This window comes from Macrotis lagotis, chromosome 4 (genome assembly GCF_037893015.1).
Source record: "Macrotis lagotis isolate mMagLag1 chromosome 4, bilby.v1.9.chrom.fasta, whole genome shotgun sequence".
Taxonomy (NCBI): domain Eukaryota; kingdom Metazoa; phylum Chordata; class Mammalia; order Peramelemorphia; family Peramelidae; genus Macrotis; species Macrotis lagotis.
The window spans coordinates 102,237,607-102,258,390 of record NC_133661.1 but is presented as its reverse complement, the minus strand read 5'-3'; the positions used below and the strand labels follow the sequence as shown (position 1 = coordinate 102,258,390).

At 35.7% G+C, this 20,784-nt stretch overlaps 1 protein-coding gene across 4 annotated transcripts in view; it reads left to right on the top strand.

Annotated features, from left to right (window-relative positions):
* Window positions 1–358: 358 nt before the first annotated feature.
* The window catches only part of ACSL5 (acyl-CoA synthetase long chain family member 5), a 48,478-nt gene continuing 28,052 nt past the window's right edge, over window positions 359–20,784 (top strand). The window contains exons 1-2 of one of the 4 annotated variants that reach the window (XM_074233697.1): window positions 359–508; window positions 2,496–2,592. The gene's annotated coding sequence lies outside the window, so the exon portion shown is untranslated. Of the gene's footprint in view, window positions 509–2,495; window positions 2,593–2,867; window positions 3,124–3,733; window positions 4,458–20,784 lie in introns of those variants that run through there. The other 3 variants (XM_074233695.1, XM_074233696.1, XM_074233698.1) reach the window with 3 other exon arrangements.

The following is a 20,784-nucleotide window of genomic DNA, read 5'->3' as shown; positions in this document are numbered from 1 at the left end:
CATGGACTCTCACATTTTGTTGCTTTTTCCAGATTTAAAAAGGTTGTTTCCTCTTCCACAAAGTGTGTATTATGCTTATCAAACCTTAAAGATTCTACTAAAAGAAAATAAAATTATATTCTAAAGCATGGTTCAGCTTTAGAAAATCTTTCTTCTGTTGGATATTAGCTTTCATAGATGCAACTTTTTTTTTAAATCTATTTTTGGGAAGTAATTGCATAACAATCTCCCTTTTTCTTTTTGCCAAATTTTGTACTTCTCCCTTACTGAAGTGGATGACTGGTATTTGAACAGGTAATTTCTACCTTTGAACCTGTTGCAATCAGGTACAAAGATTACTGAGGTGCCTTGTTGGCCACTCTTAGGGCAATGTAAGTGGGCTCCAGGTACAGTTGTGTCCAGGAACTGTTGTGTGGAAGACAGCTAGTCTTGAATGTATTATTTAGAACTGTATTGCAGGCTTTGTGGGGCAAATTTCCTGAACTCAGGAGAGAAGTATTCCTTCAAGGTAAGTGCAATAGTCTCCCTCTGAGTTTGATGTGTGTGTATGTGTGTCTATAGCTTTTTCTTTATTTTCTTTTCCCAGGGTTATAAAACCTCAGCCAACCTTGGCCAAGACTGAAGTTTAGAAATTAGATCTGCCACTAACTAATTAGGTAGTATTTTGGATTTGGGGGATAGGAAGTACAAGTCATTTTCCCTCTGGTGAGGGGTACTCCATAAAATAAGAAATTAGCTTGTATTTTTACTGAATTCCATTTTAATAGCACTCTAAGATTCTATGAGGAAGCTAAAAGCTTGTGAGGTTAAGTGATTTATTTATAGCTAATTCTTGAAGTTAGATTTGAACCCAGATTATCTAGAATTAGTCTATCATCCTACTGTACCAAGTTGGTTCTAAAATGCTTTCTAATTCTAATATTCAAGGGTGTGCTGACATTTTATGTGTGTCTATAAATTAGCCTTTGGGATAAGGATGAAGGGAGATGAATATAGGAAGAAGAAAAGATATAGAGTGGGTATAATTCTCAGAAATGTTAGAATTTCCTACCAATTCATTCAGAAACCCATATATCCATCTGATTACATATATGTCATTCAGATTTCTGAATTTTGAGTCAGGGAACCTGGATTTAAATCTTGTCTCTTAAACACTCTTTTTATTTATTTATTTATTTATTTATTCATTCATTCATTCATTTATTAGATTTTGCAAGGCAATGGGGTTAATTTTTAAGTGTCTGAGGTTGGATTTGAATTTAGGTACTCCTGACTCTAGGGCCAGGGCTCTATCCACTGTACCACCTAGCCATCTCTCACTTAAACACTCTTGAAAGCTTCAGTTTTCCATTTCAACTCTTAAAGTTCTGATCACTGCCTGGAGAATATAGAAGCCTCCATAAAGAAGGCTTCCTACATTGTGGGAAACTTTCTCCAAAATGTTCTCTTCTGAATTTGTTTAATACTAAATATAGAAAAAATAACATTGTGGTTCTTAAGGATTTTTTTTTAATTAAGAAACTGTAGACCCATGAAGTTAGAACACTTAATCCTTGAGAAGCTACCAAATATGAAGTTATAGGTTATTCTACCAGCAGATATTACTCTAGCATCCCAGAATGTAAGAATTGTAAAGGAACATTTAAAAATTTGATCCAACCTTATTTTTAGAGTTGAGGAAAGGGAAAGAGAAAGAATATTTGTTTAGGGTAACATAGCTTAAAAGTATCAGAGATGCACAAGACCTCAGTTTAATGCTTTTCCTGCCACTCCACAAAAAATTTTACCCAATTGCTAAGAAAATCTACCACTAAATAATCAGTATGTCAGTTTTGATTAACACTTTTCATAGTTCATTCTCTTGGCTTCTTCTATATATTTAGGTTAGAGTAGGTAGATGCCAAAAGGTGGGGATGATGGCTAGATTGGGCTAAATTACATCCTTTCTTGATTTTTTTTTCCCCACCTTTTTTCCCAATCAGTTATTTCTGAAAGGGAAAGACCAATTTAGGTAATCTTCCTTGTCCAGAGGATTTAGCAAAAGCCTATTTGGTTAGATCTGATTTTAAGATAGTATAGCTCTACCTAAAGCATGTCTTTAATCTTTTTTTGTTATGAACCCCTTGGTGAAGACTATGGAAGCCTTCTTAGACTCTTGGTGTTTTTTTTTAAATAAAATTTACATTCTTGAACATTTCTGAGGTAGGTGAAAGGTTAAGGAGAAACTAAATTAAATTAAGAAGTAAATTAACCCTTCCCCCCCACCCCCAGCCCAAGCATAGCTTCCTTTCCTGGTCAACACTTGTTATTCTTCTCCAAGCTTTCCCATTCCCTTGCAAACCTAATTAGAAGAATGCCAAAGCAATAACAATGAGATAGGCTAATTGTAACCCGAGATTTAGGGAGGGGTGGGGTAGAGATAAGGCAAGGCCACTTAGAAACTGGCTTCTAGGTGGTTTTTCTCCCCATTAAGTCCCAAATTACTAATTTTTCAGCTGTCTCAATACTAATGGCAGTTAGCACTGGAGGAGGCTCAGGGATGCAGGTGTGGCCCAGGTATCGTTCCCTTGACTCCTAGGAATATGGTCTAAGGTCAGTTCTCCCCGGGTTCTTCTCCTATCTTCAAATACTAGTCATGCTGAGTGACTCTGACTGGAAAACCTTAGGAATGCATTCAAATCGGTGGGTGAGGGGTGGTCGAAGGTTTTGTTTAAGGCGGTAAAACACTGGCAGGCTCTTGTGGATTTATAACACTGAAAGAGAAATCATTTGGAAATCTCTTAGGCAGGAATTAAGGGCTTTGAAAAGAGCCAGTTTGGTGGGGATGACTTCTTTCCTGTCAGAACACTTCCACTTTCAGTTATAAAAGAACAACCAGGAAGTGGATAACTGGGTCTGTAAGGGAGAGCCAGCTCATGTTTGACCCGCGTACACACAATCTGGGGATACATGGAGGGGGACCACCCCAGCTCTGGGTCTAAGACCTGTCTGGCTGATCCTGTGGAAGAGATCTCCTGAAGCTGTGGAACCTAGGTCAGTGGAAGGCAGGCTTAGGAAGACAGGCAGGAACCCCAGAAAGGAATTCCACAACCCAGTCTCTGTTTGATGCTGTTTCTACACCAGGTAAGGACAACACCCCAAGGGGTCTAATTACACAAGAGGATTTGTGAAAGTATGGGAAAGGTCTGTGGGACAGCCCTAGTTTTTCTCTCTCTTTCTCCCTCCCTCCCTAGCCAATTCCCAGCAATTTAGAGGGTTTTGTGAGGCTTTGTTCATTAAGAATTACACTTAATGGAACTTGGGTTTCTTAAAATAAGGATACGGAGAGTGAGGGAGGGATGCCCAGAATCTGAGCAGTTAAGAGGATACTGTTTTCTGGGGACCGAGGCAGAGAGAGCTCTTTTAAACTTTGAAAAGTACAAGAACATGGTGAGACCTGGATCAATCTTCCCTTAACCCTGAGCTATTTGTGGACTTAGAGGTTTAAGTGTCTTTGGGGTTCAGGGACAAATATTATTGATCTTGGAGTAGTCTGTGTGCTTTCCATAGGATATAGAGATAGAAGAACCCTCAGATCATCTTTATGTTTTAAGTGATGCATTGAAGTTGATAGGAATGGTGGAGTAGTTGAATCTTCCCACCCCTTTTATCTCTCCACTCTCCTCCCTTGCAAGGTGGGGGGGGGGGGTAAAACAAAAGACTGAGTATATTAGAACCTGAGGAAAATATGAAGCATGATTCACTTTCATTCAGGGTAAAATCAACCAGATTTTCAGAATTTTATTTGGCTTAAAATTCTAAGCATTTAAAATTCATATCTCTTCAAAGTCCAGAGCAAGTTCAACTTGGATATAATTTTCCAAGAAATCAACAAGTATCAGGTGCTAATATTAAAAACCTCCTATGTACAGGGGATATAAAGACAAAAATGAAACCGTCCTTGCCCTGGAAAAAACTTATGCTCTTATAAGGGAAGATAACCTCTACCTCTTTATATAATAGCTATTTCAGGGTAGTGAGTGAGGGCTGGAAAAAATCTACCTGAAGCTTGGGGGAGTGGAAATCAGAACCAGATTATATGGCAAGCAACATTTTAATCCTGCCTTTAAGAAAACTGGAGAGTCTGGGGTAAAGGTGAGTGAGTGGATTCCAGGCATTGAAGGACTGCCTTTGCAAAGACATACAGATGGGAGATAAAACATCATGTGAGAGAACAACAAGCCAGGCATTTTGGCTGGGCTCTAGAGAAGGGAAATAATGCGGAAAGTTAAGTTGGGGCAAGTTTGTGAAGGGTTTTAAATGCCTAACAGGAGATTGCATTTAGTCTTAGAGGAAACAGAGCAATACAGGAACTTATCAAGCAGGAAAGTGACACTATCAGACCTGTGCTTTTTGGCAGCTTTGTGAAGAAAAGACTGGAGAAAAGAGAAGCTTGAAGTAAGGAGACGAAATAGGAGGTAATTATTAGTAGGTGCAATTACAAAATCCTGAACTTGGGTTGGTGATCATCTTGTGAATTGGAGGAAAAAAGAAACGATATAGTCAAGAGATTTTGGGCATCAGAAGATATCAAGTTCAGGGACCCAAATTCAAAATTGAGATAATCCCTGCCCTTAGTAACTTTCATTCTAATAGGGAATGTTGGCCAGTGATGTATCTTGCATTCTGGGAAAGATAGACACAGTGAAGAAAGTCATAGGACTTTGAATCTTTCTTTCCAGAAACAATAGTTATATGAGGGTCAGGTTTATATTCAGGTAGAAAGAAGTTGACTGGAGTGGCAGTTGATTGGCATGTGAAACAGTGTATTAAAAACTTGGAGGTGGGGGGTAGTAGAGAGAATGTCCAAGAGGAGAGGGTAGTCATTGGTGTCAAACTTTATGAAGAGATAAAGAAAGATGAAAATTGAGAAAGTCCTTTAAATTTGGTAATTAAGAAATCTTTGGTGAATTGAGTGAGAATGATTTTAACTGAATGAGGTAGAGTCCCAGATTCCCAGGGTCTGAAGTGAGGTAGCAGAGAGGGAATTGAGGCAACATATATATATATATATAAAACTTTTCCCCAGTAGTTTGTTGGTAAAAGAGAGGAAAAAAAGATAATAACTTTAGGTGACTGTAGGTGTCAAATAAAGTTGGGGTTTTTTTAAGTTTGGGGAGAAAGGGGCAGGCAGCTTGGAAGGACCCAGTAGAAAAGGAGAGATTGAAGATTCTTTGGTCTTTACTCAATTCATAAATAGTACTGATGTTAATTTTAAAAAATTCTTCCATGTTACTTCCATAACTAGACTACAAGATTACTAAGGGTATTGGCTATAGTGGCAGTACACAATACTGATTTTCCTTTTGGCACTCAAATACATGCTCAGTTGATTTGCTAAGAGTAGTATAAATTTTCATTATAAAAGCATTGTGAATTGATCATTGTGGCTAATCCTTCCACCTCTGCATTTTTTAACTTTAGAATTTTGGTTCTAAAATGTGTGCCATGGTCTATCAGTGTTTCCACTAAGTATGCCTTAAGTGGTATGGAATATAACCTCTCAGTTTGGGTTTGCTGCAGGGGGCAATAAAGGTTTCTTAGTGAGTTCTCTGTATGATGTTGACCCTGCTTCTTAATTTTTTTCTAGAAACTTCTGGTTCTGCATTCTTAATTCTTTTCTCATAATTTTCTTTCACCATTCTCATTTCCTTTCCCAGTTTTTCCTCTGCCATCCATTTCTTTCTTTAACTCTTGAAGGAATTCTTATTCCCTTTGTGGTTTTGGTTGTAATTATTTTCATGTTGTCATCTTCCTAGTTTGTGTCTTCATCTTCCCTGCAGCTGTAGTCATTTTTTTATGATGCAGTTCCTTTTTTTTTTGTTATTGTTGTTGCTTACTCACTTTTTTCAAACTATTTCTTGACTTTGAACTTTATGTCAAAGTTGGCTCCTGGGGGTAGAGATGCATGTCCCAAGCATCAGACTTTTTCGTGCTGCTGTTTTCAAAGCCAGTTCTGGAGAATCTTTTGGTGCTTCCAATGTGGTATGATCTGGAGAGGGGTGTGATCACCGTTCTCCTGGTCTAGCCTCTGGTTTTTATCCAGAAAGGACCCCTGCTCTCTCGAAACCACAAGCTCTAGCATTCCTCTTAGCCCTAGCATTGTGTCTAAAGCCCCTGGTCCCCTGCAATAACAAGCATTCCTCTTCACCTGGAATTGTGTCCAGGTCCCCTGCTCCTTTTTGATCAATCAACAGTTTCTCCTTTCTTCCCTGGAACTGTGTATGGACAGTAGAGTAATTCAGCATGAGCCCAAATTCCCCTTAATCTCTTTTTGACCAATTGTCCAACCTGTTTTTTGGTCAAGAGCTTCTGAAGATGCTGCTTCTAACTCCCAGTCACCTCCACTGCTGGTATTACCGTTTGCTCTAGACAAGCCTCCATCCCGGTGTCGTAGACTATTCCTGCCAACTTCCTAAGTCATGTTAAATTGGAAAAATGTCTCATCCTGACTTTTGTTGACTCTGCAATTCCATTATTCAGTTGGATGTGCTATTTTAAAACTGTTTGTAGGAGAATTAGGCTGGGTGGCTTCCTCTATTCTGCCATCTTGGTTATACCCCCCCCCCCTCAATGCTTAGATTCTTATGTCCTTTCTAGGTGGTGGCAGATTTTCTTAGGATAATTAGTAGGACAAATGTTGCCCCTCCCATATCTACTTTTGTGTAGTTAAACTTTTTCATTATAAGAATGCCCCAGTAGAAATTGTGCCATTTTAATTAATTAATATTCTATTTCAAAGCCAATGCAGAATCTGTATTGCTTGACTATACATATTTGTTATAAGCCTTTTGTTTTTTTTTCTTTAATTTTTTTGGTGGGGAGGAGATTGGAGAGAAAGAAAATAGATTTTCATTCTTAGAAAAAAATAAATGGAAAAAGTATTTTTTAAAAAACCCACATTCCCAAGAGCTAAGGAAATCCATAGAACTGAATGAGAATCTAAAAGATATTCTATACTACTTATCTTTGTGCTGTGTGTTAAGGAGATGTGTTTTTTAACTAGTAGGAACTTAAATAAGGATTAAGTCCATTTCTGTTCCCCTTGCTGTTTTGGTAGATGTCTAAAAATCCAGAAACTGCAAATTTTCAACATAGAATTTCAAAGTTCTTGCCCTTATTCTTCTAGAATCTTACCAGGACAAGTACTGGACTGATTCTCATTTTACTGTGTCACAGATATAACAGAGTGGCTAAAGCTGAGGCAGGAAGGATGACATACTGTTATTACCCTCTGCGGGTGAGGTTATGCCATCTGTGGCATTATCACATGAGGTTTTCAAGATGTTGCTCGTGTGATATTCCAGATTGTATCCAAGCAGGAGGATCAGAATTCAGAAAGGGAAAAGATACATGTTTGAAAATGGTATGAGTACTTTAATAGAATTGGGATAGAGGAAAAGCTAGGCTAGCAAAGGTCTCATTTGGGTTATTTCATCTTCAAAGTTTTACTCAATTCCACAGCTTCCCCATTCAACAGGAGCTAGTCTTGAATAGTTGACTTCAATAACAAGAAACTGTGACAAAGTTTGGGGTTTGTACTTTGATTCTCATAATCTGATTCCTGATCATTGGTCAGATTTGATAGTATGAGGTCTGATACTATGTTGGGTCAAGAAAGACTCTTTCACAATATATTGCACATTTAGCTATTAACATTGGCATGGGTGCCAGACATCAAGTCTACTATTGGTTTCTTCTATCTGACATTCTTATCAATGTAACTTTTGATAATGTCCCTCCTTGTTTCATTGATCCATGAATTCACTTGCTCAGCACTAGGGGAGGAGAAACCTTTGGTGTGTATACTAAAACAAGATAATCTCAAGATTAGGCTACAAGTTTCACTGATTTGTTTGAGCAGGATGGCTTAACATTGTAAAAATCTGAATGTCAAACAGGGATTTGATTTGATTTTGTTCCATGCTATGAGGAGTTTAACAGATATGTCTCCCATTCCTTCTTTATTATTATGATGCCTTTGAGTATTTTACAGGACTTGAAAATTTGTTCTGCTATTTCTAAGTCATCATGTGGCTTAAGTCTTAAAACAATTCCACAATCTAATATAGCCTCTCAAACCTCTTTTTAAAAATTTTTTAGGAACTTAACTATTAATAAACAAATGAAATAAATAAAATCTTATCATAAACCCTAGCACGTTGACAAAGTGAAAGAATATAGAACCTTCCATATTTTCTTGTATTTTATATAATTTTTTAATTAATGATTTTATGTTGAGTTTTACAAATTTTCCCCCCAATCTTACTTCCCTCCCCCCCACCTCCCCACAGAAAGCAATCTGTCAGTCTTTACATTGTCTCCATGTTGTACATTGATCCAAATTGAGTGTGATGAGAGAGAAATCATATCCTTAAGGAAGAAACATAAAGTATAAGAGATAACAAGATCAGACAATAAGATATCAGGTTTTTTTTTCTAAATTAAAGGGAATAGTCCTTGAACTTTGTTCAAACTCCATGGTTCTTTTTCTGGATACAGATGGCATTTTCCATTGCAGACAGCCCCAAATTGTCCCTGATTGTTGCACTGATGAAATGAGCGTGTCCATCAAGGTTGATCATCATTCCCCATGTATTTTATATTAACATTAAATTCAAATAATATAATAATTCAATTCAGCTGTTTGGACATATGGATTGATTCCAGGTCTGTTGGGGTTTTTTTATTACTGTGAATAAAGTCACTATGAATAGTATTATAAGGATAGCTCTTCCCCACCCCTACCTCTAATTATCTCCATTTTATCCTGTATATCATTCATTTTGTACATAGAAACATGTTTCCCCAAGTGCTTAGCACAGTACATTGACTATAGTAGGCATCTAAATGCTTATTGCCTTGACTTCTCTTTATATTTAAAATAAATTTAAAATAAATTCTTACCTAGCAAAGAAAGAAGTGGATCAAAAGGTTTGTAAAAATATCTTATTTACATTACCTGTGTATCCTTGGGAAAAAATTGCTTGCTTCTATGATTCTCAGTTTCCTTTTCTACAAAATAAGACAGTTGAACTTGATAGTCTTCATTATGGTCTCTGCCAGCTCTAAGGACATTGCTACCATTTTGGTCTTCAAAAAAGTCTACCATTTATAATCTTACCAACAATGTATTAGAATACCTGTATCCCTGTAACCATGACATTTTAATTTTATCACCTTTTTGCCTCAATTCGTCATCTTAGAGCCTCTAGAGTAGCTACATTTTGTCTTAGTTTGTATCACTTAAGGAATTGAGCAGATTTTCAAGTGATTATTAACAATTTGTATTCCTTTTAAAATTTGTCAACCAATAATATCCTTTATTGATCCATTAGAGAGTTGAATATGTTATTTTAAAGATAACTTATCAATTCCTTAGATTCTAAATTCAAATTTTTTTTGTCCATTGAAAAATTTTTTCAGCAAGTATATATCAATTTATCTCCTCCTTTGAATCTTAATGGCACTACTTTATATTCTTTTTTTTTTTTTAGGTTTTTGCAAGGCAAATGGGGTTAAGTGGCTTGCCCAAGGCCACACAACTAGGTAATTTTTTTTTTAGATTTTTCAAGGCAATGGGGTTAAGTGACTTGCCCAAGGCCACACAGCTAGGTAACTATTAAGTGTCTGAGAGAACCCAGGTACTCCTGGCTCCAGGGCCGGTGCTTTATGCACTGCGCCACCTAGCTGCCCCACTACTTTATATTCTAAAAATTCTTTTTAAAAATTAGTTTTTGTCTCTAATTCCTTCCACTTGATTAAAAATATTATTCTCTGAACAGAAGGAAAATTATTTTTTCATTCATAGAGTTCCAGAAAGTCACTATTAGTAAACGCTGAATCATAACTATAATATTCCACATTAGATGTATTTTTTGCAGTCAGATTTGCTTTTGGCTCATCAAAGAAGATATATTCAAGTCATATAACTCTTGCTTTTGCAACTATGTTAGGCTAAATCTGTTAATACTTTTATTGATATCTCTCAGGTACCAAGGGATGAGTTGAGAGAATGGAGAATGAACATTTTCCTCCCCCTAATCTTATCTAAATATCATTTGTCTTTCAAGGATCAACTCAAAACCCACATCCTCCATGAAACCTTCATTGAAAATCTGTATATGGCAAACCCTTTTTTGGAATTCTAACTGTGCTTAGTCTCTGAGAGCTAGCATGCTGTCTTTGTAGTCTATCCAACTGGGCTGAACTCCATAGGTTTACTACCTATGTGCTCTGAAGTCATTTTTATAACTATAAATGACTTCATCTGCAAAATAAGAGTTTGCACTAGCTGATTTCCTAATTTCCTTCTAGCTCTAAATCTTATGAAAGTATGACCTTAGTAATAATTCACATGTATATAGTGAAGTAGGCAATATAAGTATTCTAATTTAAAGATAAAGAAACTGAAGTTCAGAGGTTAAGTAATTATCCAAGGTCACACAAGTGACCTATTGGAGCTATGACTTTTCACTTGAGTCTTCTGACTCCAAGTCATTATTTCTAATATCCTACAGTGCTTCTCAGGTTAGCATTGAATTATTCTCATGCTCACGTGTTTGCTAATTCTTGCAACTAGACTTAAGGGCAAGAATTATTTTATACTTTTTTTGTTCCCTATGATACCTTGCTTAGGACTAATGTTAGATGTTACATATAAAGAATTATAAGGGATGCATCGACAGAGCGCTGAAGTTGCCTCATTTGATATGGGAGGAAGAATATCAAATTCAAGAGTCAAGTACTCCTTCAGCAACAGACCATCACCAAAAGTTCTGTTTCCTAACAAATCAGGCTATGAGGTGAAGTGGTTATGGTAAAGGCAAGTGAAAAGGTTGTCTTTCCCATCACTTTAATAAATATAATTATGCAAGTCCCGTCATCATGCATAAGATGACATAGTCCTCCCAATAACAAAGGACGAACATCGTTAAGGGATGACAGATTCCTGCTTTGAAATAAGTGCATTATCAGAACCCAAGATTTAATCCGTAGTTCATGCTCAATTTTGTGTTTTGAATAAATCTCTTAGATCATTTCAAAATCTCTCATATCATATTATATATATAATATATCGTATATATATCTACACTTTCAAAGTAAATTAACTACAAAGAATATATGAAAGAAGATTCCCTCTGCATCCAGAGAAAGAATCGATAAATTGAAGTATGTATAGAATGATTTTATGTGTATTTGATCTAATGGTAGCCATCTCTAGGGCAGTAAGGGGAGGGAGGAAAGAAAAATAGGAGAAAAATTTGCATAAAAACTTTTATTATTATTTAAAAAGAATAGAAAGTTGTACTTAATAGATTTGCAGTTACATGTGAAATCATCTTTTTATTATACTGTTATAGAAATTCTTATTTTATTCTATAAATTAAAAATAAAATAATTTTTTAAAAAAGTAAATTAAAATTTCAATTTAAGAAGATAATGAAGTTGACCTAATCATCTGAACTCTAACTTTCTCCTATTTTTTTAACCATTAAGTATATGCATATACTTGTATAGATATCTATGTCTAGATATAGATATCTAGATAGATAACCTAAAAAGAATATTTCCTCCTCTCAGAACAACTCAGTGAGGTAGGCTGGCCAGGAAATAACAATTTTATAGTTGAGGAAATTGATGGGCAAAATGAATAAGGAGCTAAGATGGTACCAAAACTCTTGTCTCTTTACTTCTAGTCCAATGTCCTTTTTATTATATGAAAATGTCTATGAGCTAAAGTTCAGTTTATAGAATTATATTTTGCTCAAAGCCATAGAACCGAGCAAAATTGATTTATAACACTGTACTCTGACCACTTGAGCTACCAAACCACAAGGCTATTTTTATCATTCTCTTATATGTCAAGATGCTAAACAGTCTAGATCTTTATAAGAATTCTCAGAATTTTTGATTTGTCTACACCAGTGGTTTCTAATTCAAACATTAGAGAACTCTAACACTAATTTCTTGGACTCCAAATGACTTTTTTTTGAGCAACTTTAAGTAAATACAAGGCAAAAAGCTACTATGAACTTTATAACAAATTTATATTTTAATTAGCCATGTACATCAGGAAAAGGTCATGTGAGACCAGAGTTTACAGAAAGTTATGTTTCATTGAGTTATTTAATGAAAAAGGACTTCACAATGATTTCTTTACTATTTTATACCAGTGAAGAGAAGAATGAAGTAGCAGAGATCATCCAAAAATGGTGTGTGCTCTAAAACTACTTTGACTTCAGAATATAATTTTACTTTTATCTATGCTACTAAAATAACTCATTTTCCTAATCATAATTTTTATTAGAATTCAAAACTAGTGTGTCTTTTCTGAACATATATAAAATAAGCAGCAGAAGGAAAGCTAGATAATGTTATGGAAGATTGTAAAGTAGCCAAAAATATAAAAAATTCTGCCAATCATGGTTGAGTTGATTTGATAGATTGATTCTTGAACATAATCTAAATCTATTCTAGATTTCCTATTGAAGTAATAGGAAATATTCCTTCTACACTTTTTCCTAGCTTAGTGAATGAGCAAAGGTATCAATTTCCAATTTCCAGGGGAAATTGAAACTCTTTTAATTGCTTGAAGTATATGGGTAATACATATAAACAATACCTGGCAAAGATAGAGACAGCTAGGTTATACAGTGGTTAGAACAGTGGGCTCTGAAGTCAGGAAGATCTGAGTTCAAATCCAGCCTCAGACACTTGTTAGCTGTGCATCCCTTTGCAAGTTAACTTAACCCCTATTTGCCTCAGTTCCTGATCTGACCAATCTGGAATTTATCAAATAACGAAACACTGGAGAAGGAAATGACAAGCTACTCCAGTATCTTTGCTAAGAAAATTCTTTGGGGTCACATAAGGTCAGACATGGATGAATAAAAACAAATCAATGGTAGATCCTTGCTATTGAAATGGATTTACATAAGTACATAAGATTTTAAAGCTGGGCATGTACTTAGATCATGTATTTAGATCACTAAATGCATGTGAATGCTTTCAAATAGCAGTCATATAAAGTCAGTCAGTCACGTGATAGAAAATTTCATATAAGAATTTTTTCCTTTCCTCTAATATAACCTTTCCATATTTTATGAATTTTAATAATGAAAAAAATCATTTATCCAGTACTTTCTATGTGACAAACAGAGGTTACAAAAAACAAGACAGTCCTTGCCCTGAGGGAAGGGTGTTGACCTGAAAAGATGGTGAATAAGACAATAGGGTCATCAACTGACATGCCCTTTCCAGAGGTTATTTTATTATATTTCTCTTACAAAAAGAGAGATAGGATGTGGGGAGAAATAGTGTGCCTCACTAAGTCAATAGGATTTGCTTGGTAAAATAAAGTTTAGGCTTCTTCACCATTCAGGACCCCATGACACCCAAAGTAGGAAATATAGAGCTGACCAACTCAGCTCTTCCAAGGTGGGCATGCTCTCTAGACCATGAGAAATATTGAGAGAAAACTTTAGTCATGACCTGGGTGTCAGAAAGAAACCTGAGTTTTGAAGCATGGTTGGAACTGGGACCTGCTAACGTAGGTGTTGCTGTGGTCAGAAACTTGGGCCAACCAACTAGTGAACAATTAGCTAGGCTGGTTTTCAATTAAGAGAAATTCTTACTTGAATCCTTTGTAGATTGCCAAGACTTATCAAAGTCTATATATTTCCTTGTAATTTATTGCTTATGACAATCTAGAGTCATCTCCAGGTCACGGTGAAACAATGATATAAGGCTTTTGTGGAAGAAATTGCTCTGTTTCTCATCATGGGAGTGGGGAAGGAAGTAGAGAAGACAAGGAACACTAAATACTACGGATGCATCAGGGCTAACCATTTCTCTTTCATCCCTTACCCACTGATTGTGAAAAGAAGTCTATGCAGTTGTAGCCTTACATATTAATAGTGATAGACAGTCTTTAAATTCACAAGGGAAAGTTTGTGTGTTCATCAGCAAATATCACATGGATGAATTATAGAACTCTTCCCCACCACCCCTTTTCTGACATAGGGCCTCTCTCCTCAGATGAGGTATGTTTGTGTATATTTTAGAGGAGAGGTGGCTGAACTCTTGGACTCACTAGGAACATGCAACCTTACCTACCTGATTAGGAAAGCAAAACTAGTTGACTGATAACCAACCAGAGAGTAGAATTAGAAAGTGACCTGAATACAAGATAGGTCTGAATGACTTGGAGACTTTATCCAAAATCCCTTAAACAGGACCCTACTTACATGGCCTTTGATGTAGATAACCACAGCCTAGCCTAAAAGTTCACCTTTAGCATGCCACATCCCCTCTGGTCCCATGACTATCTCTCAACTTTGCTCTGGTTTCTTATCTTTAAGAGAAACAAATAAATGCTTCCATCCCCCAGCTGTCAAGGGAGGCTGAGTCTGAGCAGATTTTGCAAAATCTGCAACATGTCTGTCAAAAGTGGTTTTTAGTAGTAGGAGAATAGTTATAAAGTTGTAAAATTTTCTGGGTTCTCATACAAACCATTAGTTGAGTCACCAATGTAGCTTTGGGTATCTGGGTCAATATGAGATAATCTAGCATTATTAGATTTATGACTTTGAAAAATCATGTGTTTGGTACTTTTTTCTTCAGTTTCCCAATTCTAATTCCAGTTCTTTGTCCACAAGGCAGCAAGAGCATTGGTTCTGGTCTCTGCTCACCAAATGAATATTGGACAAGTCATTCTGATATTTTCTTCACCTATAGGATGGGGTTAAGGATCCCTGCTTTGATTTCTGCTGCTAAGGAGAAGAAACTAGATAATAATTGGCAATATAACTCTGGAAGAGGCATGATGGCTCAGAAACTATTTTCTATTTAGTTACAGTCTTATATATGGCCAAGATTTAGAGATCTTTTGATCTCTGTATAGCTTATTCTGAGTCCAGTTACTTTGAGGAAAACCTCCACTCTGTCCTTGTTCATAGTAGTTATGTTTCAGTGAAAAAAAGAAGAGAGAGATGAGAGAGAGACAGAGATAGAGTAGTTTTATAATTTAATAACATAATATAAAAAGAGTCCCTCTTCATCCAAGAAAGCACTTCAATACAAGGTAGTTATTTTTCTTTGAACTGAATTTCCAGGTTAACTAGGTACACTCTTAACTAGTTTACATTCTTTGTCCTTTAAGTAAAAAGTAGTCTGTTTCTGCTTGTTTTGTTCACATTACCTAATAGGGTCTTGTCATTATCTATCTTTTTTGTCCTTTCTTAGCTACCTCCTACAACTTTTGGGCTCTTCTGAAGACCTAAGGGAGGCAGAAGTATCCAGGCCAGTCATGTTAACTCCTTTCCTCCATGACCTCTGTTCTTAAATCTAGATCTTCTTTCCCTCTCCCACCATGTCCTACACCCCAGCTTTTCAGCTTCTTTTAATATGAATGTAAACTCCTAAAAAAGCAAAGACTGTCTTTCTCTTTACTTATATTGTATTCCTAGGGCTTTGCTGTGCCATTTGTGAACTAACGATGAACTTAAAAGTTGGAAAAGTCGGAAAACCATCTCACAGATCCAACAGTCTTAAAACCGTTCCAAACACTAATTGGTAGAACATGTTTGCATATAGACCTAGATAAGCAGTAGCGATTCCATTAGGACTATGAATCAGAGAAGAATTGATTAGCAACCTAGTAATGTAAATAGGACTATAACCATTCTTGTCCATAGGAAAGGATCAGAAGACCATGGAGTACAGGTAGAGTAGAAAGAGTTCTAGACTAGAGATTGAAACACATCAATGCCCCAACTCTCCTACTTACTGGATCTCAGACAAAATAGTTGATGCTCTCTTCTTCAGTTTCTTGAGTGTTCCACTTAATTCAGAATTGTTAGTATCAAACAAATATATGAAAATACTTTGTAAATTGCAATATGCTAAACTTAATAGGCACATCAATATTGTAGATATATAGTGTTAGCTTTGGAATTAGGAACTCCTGGGTTCAAGTCCTACCTGTGAAACATATTGGTTATATGGTTCTGAGAAAGTTACACAGCAACCTATTGCTCCCAGATGACTTTCTAGGGCTATAGGTTGTAGACTGGTTCCCAATTGGCATTGGTAAGAGTGAGTTTAGTCACTGGGAATTCCTTATACAAATGAAATGAAAAAAATTTTTTTTAATTTTTTTTTAAAAAGGGGGTGGAGTTAGGTGGTGCAGTGGCTAGAGCACTGGCCCTGGAGTCAGGAGGACATGAGTTCAAATTCAGCCTCAGACACTTGCCTAGCTATGTGACCTTGGGCAAGTCACTTAACCCCATTGCTTTAAATAAATAAATTTTTTGAAAAAATAAATGAAATGAAAGGTCTAATTCCATCAAACACGATAAGCATAAGGTATTTCTCCTGACTTTCTCCCATCCCTAGGAGGAAGTGATAATCCCTTTCATGGAACTCCAGTAATGCACTGCACATTTATCACAAAATTCCTTTTTTCCTTTTAATGTACACATCTTCTCTTTCCTCCCAGACTTTAAAGTCCCTGGGAAATAGAGGCTGAGTTTTACTCACTTTTACCACAAAGGTAAAGTTAGATATTTAATAAACATAACTTTTTTTTAAACATTCCTGAAAAGATAACCACACTCTCAAGATTCCATGTATGGATAGCTTTCCCATTTCTTTCAAATGAATTACTTGTTTCCTCTTTCTTCTTTAGTGAAAATGGGGCAGGTCTCTTCACTTTCTTTGCTTAGGTCATGTTAGATGCTTATGTTTATTATTAATACCATTTTTGACTCTCTCAAACTCTAGTTATAGAGAAATTAGTTTCTGGGTGCAGAATGCAATAGAGCAGAATTTGCCTAGTGCAAAGCCCTTGGGCTTTCTAGAGCCATCTTGCTGCCTCTTACAGAATTATATTGCCAATTATTATCTAGTTTCTTCTCTTTAGCAGCAGAAAGCAGACAAAGCAGGGATCCTTAACACCATCCTATAGGTGAAGAAAATGTCCAAATGACTTGTCCAATATTCATTTGATGAGCAGAGACCAGAACCAAAGGTTCTTGCTGTCTTGTGGAGAGAGTACTAGAACTGGAATCAGGAAGTCTTGGGTTCAGATTCTACCTCTGATAGTTCATTAACTTTGTAACCCTGAATAAATCAATTAATCTCACTATACTCTGAACAACTCTAGGATTCATGTATTAAAACTTCCATACTTTTTCCTTGAAGTTAATATCACTCATCCATTCATATTGCCTTCTAATAGCTGATATTTTTACAGTTTTTTTTTTATCTCTAGGACATTCCACTCAGACTTTCAAAAATTCATCTAACTCCCTAATTTGTGACCCCCTAGGCCACAAAGGAGAAACTCACATGCTTATATGTATCTCTCATGTAGATTTTACCCAGAATCTTCATCAACCAGACACTATCAACCAGACACTATTCTACTCTGTGGTATATTTGAGTTCAAAGTTTTTTGAATACTTCTGGAAGATGGAAATTTGTGATATGGAAGACTATATTCTGCACTTGTTGGTTGGGAAAATTTGATCATTGATCTCCCCCCCCCCCTTAATGAGCCTTCTTTTGGTCATCACTGGATAAGCCTGTACATGTAAGAAAATTGAGAAACCAATTAGAATTAAACACACCATTTTCTAGATGGCAGAGACATACCTTTTTCTGTAAATTGCAATTTAAAACTCATTGTGTGAAAAATAATTAGCTGTTCAATACTTAAAGCAAAAATAATTGCCATGCCCTTTAGAAGAGTTACAAACCCAGTGTGAGTGAACAGTAAATATTGAGCTTCATATTTTACCAGTGGTTCTCTCTCTCTCTCCCCCCCCACCAATTCTGCATGCTCATCATTTCAGAATTCTCTATATTTTATAATATTATATATTACTAAGCTTTACTGTACAGAATAATCTCCCCAGCTACAGTGACCGTTTTCTAAGTTGGTACAAAAACATGCAATTCATTTGATATTACTTAGATCTAAAGTAGTTTAATTAATATTGGATTCTCAATTGAATCTTCATTTGTTGATTTGCCAATGAAATACATTGAAGTAGCTGTAGTAGCTGTAAAATTAGAGTTTGAAGATCTAGTTTGGAGTTCTGGCTCTGTCATTTATAATTTGTGTGACCTTGGGCAAGTTGATCTTTCAGAGTCTTCATGTTCTTATAAATGAAATGAAGATATTAGAGTAAGTGACAACAAAATATATGACCTTTCCTTCTTTTTTTGATCTGTTTTGGGTATAGGTCTCTCAGTGATTTAACTGGGTCAGAGGGTACATGCTGTTAGTAACTTTGGGTGTATAATTCCTGACTGCTTTCTTGAATGGTTGTACCCAATCACCAAATTAATCAGTGGTATATATCAATGTGCCTTCCCCCCTGCCCCCCCCCATCTTTGTTACTATGAGTCTGAGATAGAATCTCAGAATTGCTTTAATTTGTATTTCTCTGATTAGTTGTATAGAGAGTCTATTCACTCATATCCATTTATCAATTGTGCAATATCTCCTTTTCTGTAAATTTGAATCAGTTCCTTAATATATCTTGGAAATAAAACTTTCATCATAGAAACTTACAGTAATGATTTTTCCCTCAGTTAATTATTTCCCCTTTAATCTTAGCTTTAGTAGTTTTGTGTATAATCTAATTTTATGTAATCAAAAGTATACATTTCATCTCCTATGATCCTCTCTATTTTTTTTTGGTTTGGTCATTAACTTTTCTTTTATCCACAGATTTCTCTAATTTGTCATTGATGTGACCTTTTATATCTAGGAGTTTGGAGTTTTATATTTGGACTTTATATTTGTATAAGAAAAATAAAGACATTATTAAGATTATATAAATCTCTTTCAAAGAAATAATTTGAAGGAATTAATGGAGATTAGAGAAAATGTGGTAACATTTAATATTACTTATTGTTTGGTTAAAGAAGTCAATCCTAGAACTGATGAGTAGAAATTATAAGAGAGTCAGATCTTAGCTTAATTTGAGGAAGACTTTTCTAACTAGAGCTATCTATCAATAGTCAGAATGCCTTGGAAGGTAACTAAGTTCCATTTTAACAGAAATTTTTAAGAAGATACTAAATGATCACATGTAAAGAGTATTTTATAAGTGATTCCTATTGTACATAGGGCTTAGGTTAGAACTCTGAGGGTCTGTTCCAATTCTGAATCTTTAGCTTAAAAAAAAAGCCATAATAATTGGAATTTTAAAATATTTGAACCTTGCTGCAAGAAGCAGTGTGACAGTGGTTAGAACACTGCACTTGGAGTCAAGAACTGGGTTCAAAAATGACTTAAGTATTTGCTTTTTGACACTGTAAAATGAAGGGATTAAGATCCTTAACAACTCTAAATCTATTAAATGATAGTGTAAAAATGAGGACAGAAGGATCATGGGATGTGGATAGAAGAAAGTCTGGGACCTTTTAGCCCCTGAAGAGAAAAGAAGGGCCCCAGGGCATAGGATTAAGATAAGACTATTAAGTGAAGGACACTGCTACCCTAAAGCTAAAATAATCAGGAAATTTTGTTCTGTGGCCTTCCTTAAACACTGACCTATTTGAACCAAATTTTACAATTTCTCTACTGCTTCTAGAACCTGGTGAATTTATTTCCTTTCTACTTCCTTTGCTTAATGGCTGCCTGAAAAACTGGTATCATTTATTCAGGAATTTCCTGTTCTCTTTAAACTTTATTTATAGGGCATGTTTTGTCTCCAGCATTTTGATCAAGTGTTTGCTCTAAAGGACTGAACTAGACAATTAGGAAAAATGAAAAGGAATCCATAGAATAATAGTCTTTGACTTTACCACTAACCAGAATTATGTTGGTAGGGTAAAGTAAGAGATACTAGCCAAATGTTGGAAAGGACCATGGTCCTATAAACATGGTGTTTGGAAGAAGTCATTATATCAGAGAACTACCTTTTGCTAAGAGAAGGAATTATTAACTTTTTGTGTGTCATAGGCCTTTTGACAGTCCAGTGAAGCCTATACACACTTTTTTTTTTTGCAAGGCAGATGGGGTTAAGTGGCTTGTCCAAGGCCACACAGCTAGGTAATTATTAAGTGTCTGAGGCCGGATTTGAACTCAGGTACTACTGACTCCAAGACCGGTGCTCTATCCACTGCACCACCTAGCTGCCCCTATAGACACTCTTTGATGATGTTTTTAAATGCTTAAAATAAAATATGTAGGATTAAATAGGAATCTATCTTGAACTATAGTTATATTTTTTTTTAAAGTTCATAGGATCTGGCTTAAGGATTATATTGAACCCATTTTGACATAGTGATATATGAATAAACTATTCATGACTTCTTAACACAGTATGTGGAAAGTTCTTTATTTCTCATAGTCACAAAATTCTTTAAGTCCTTCCTCTTCCTCTTCCCTCACCTTCCTCTAAACTTGCCCTACCCAATTCTTTCACAATTATGAATGGTTTAAGGGAAAAGGAAATAAATCATGTTAAATTACTTCAAACACTATCCTATAGAGGTCATAGAATTAGAATTCATGATAATGAAGGATAGTAGTACATTCCTATGAACCATTCAAGCATACCTTCAAAATCTAACAAATTATTATAACATATATATTAGGAGTCTTAGTTTTGGAAGTTGGAATGTATAAGTTTTGCTTTTAGAAATTGTGTGGAAGGGGCGGCTAGGTGGTGTAGTGGATAAAGCACCGGCCTAGGAGTCAGGAGTACCTGGGTTCAAATCCCG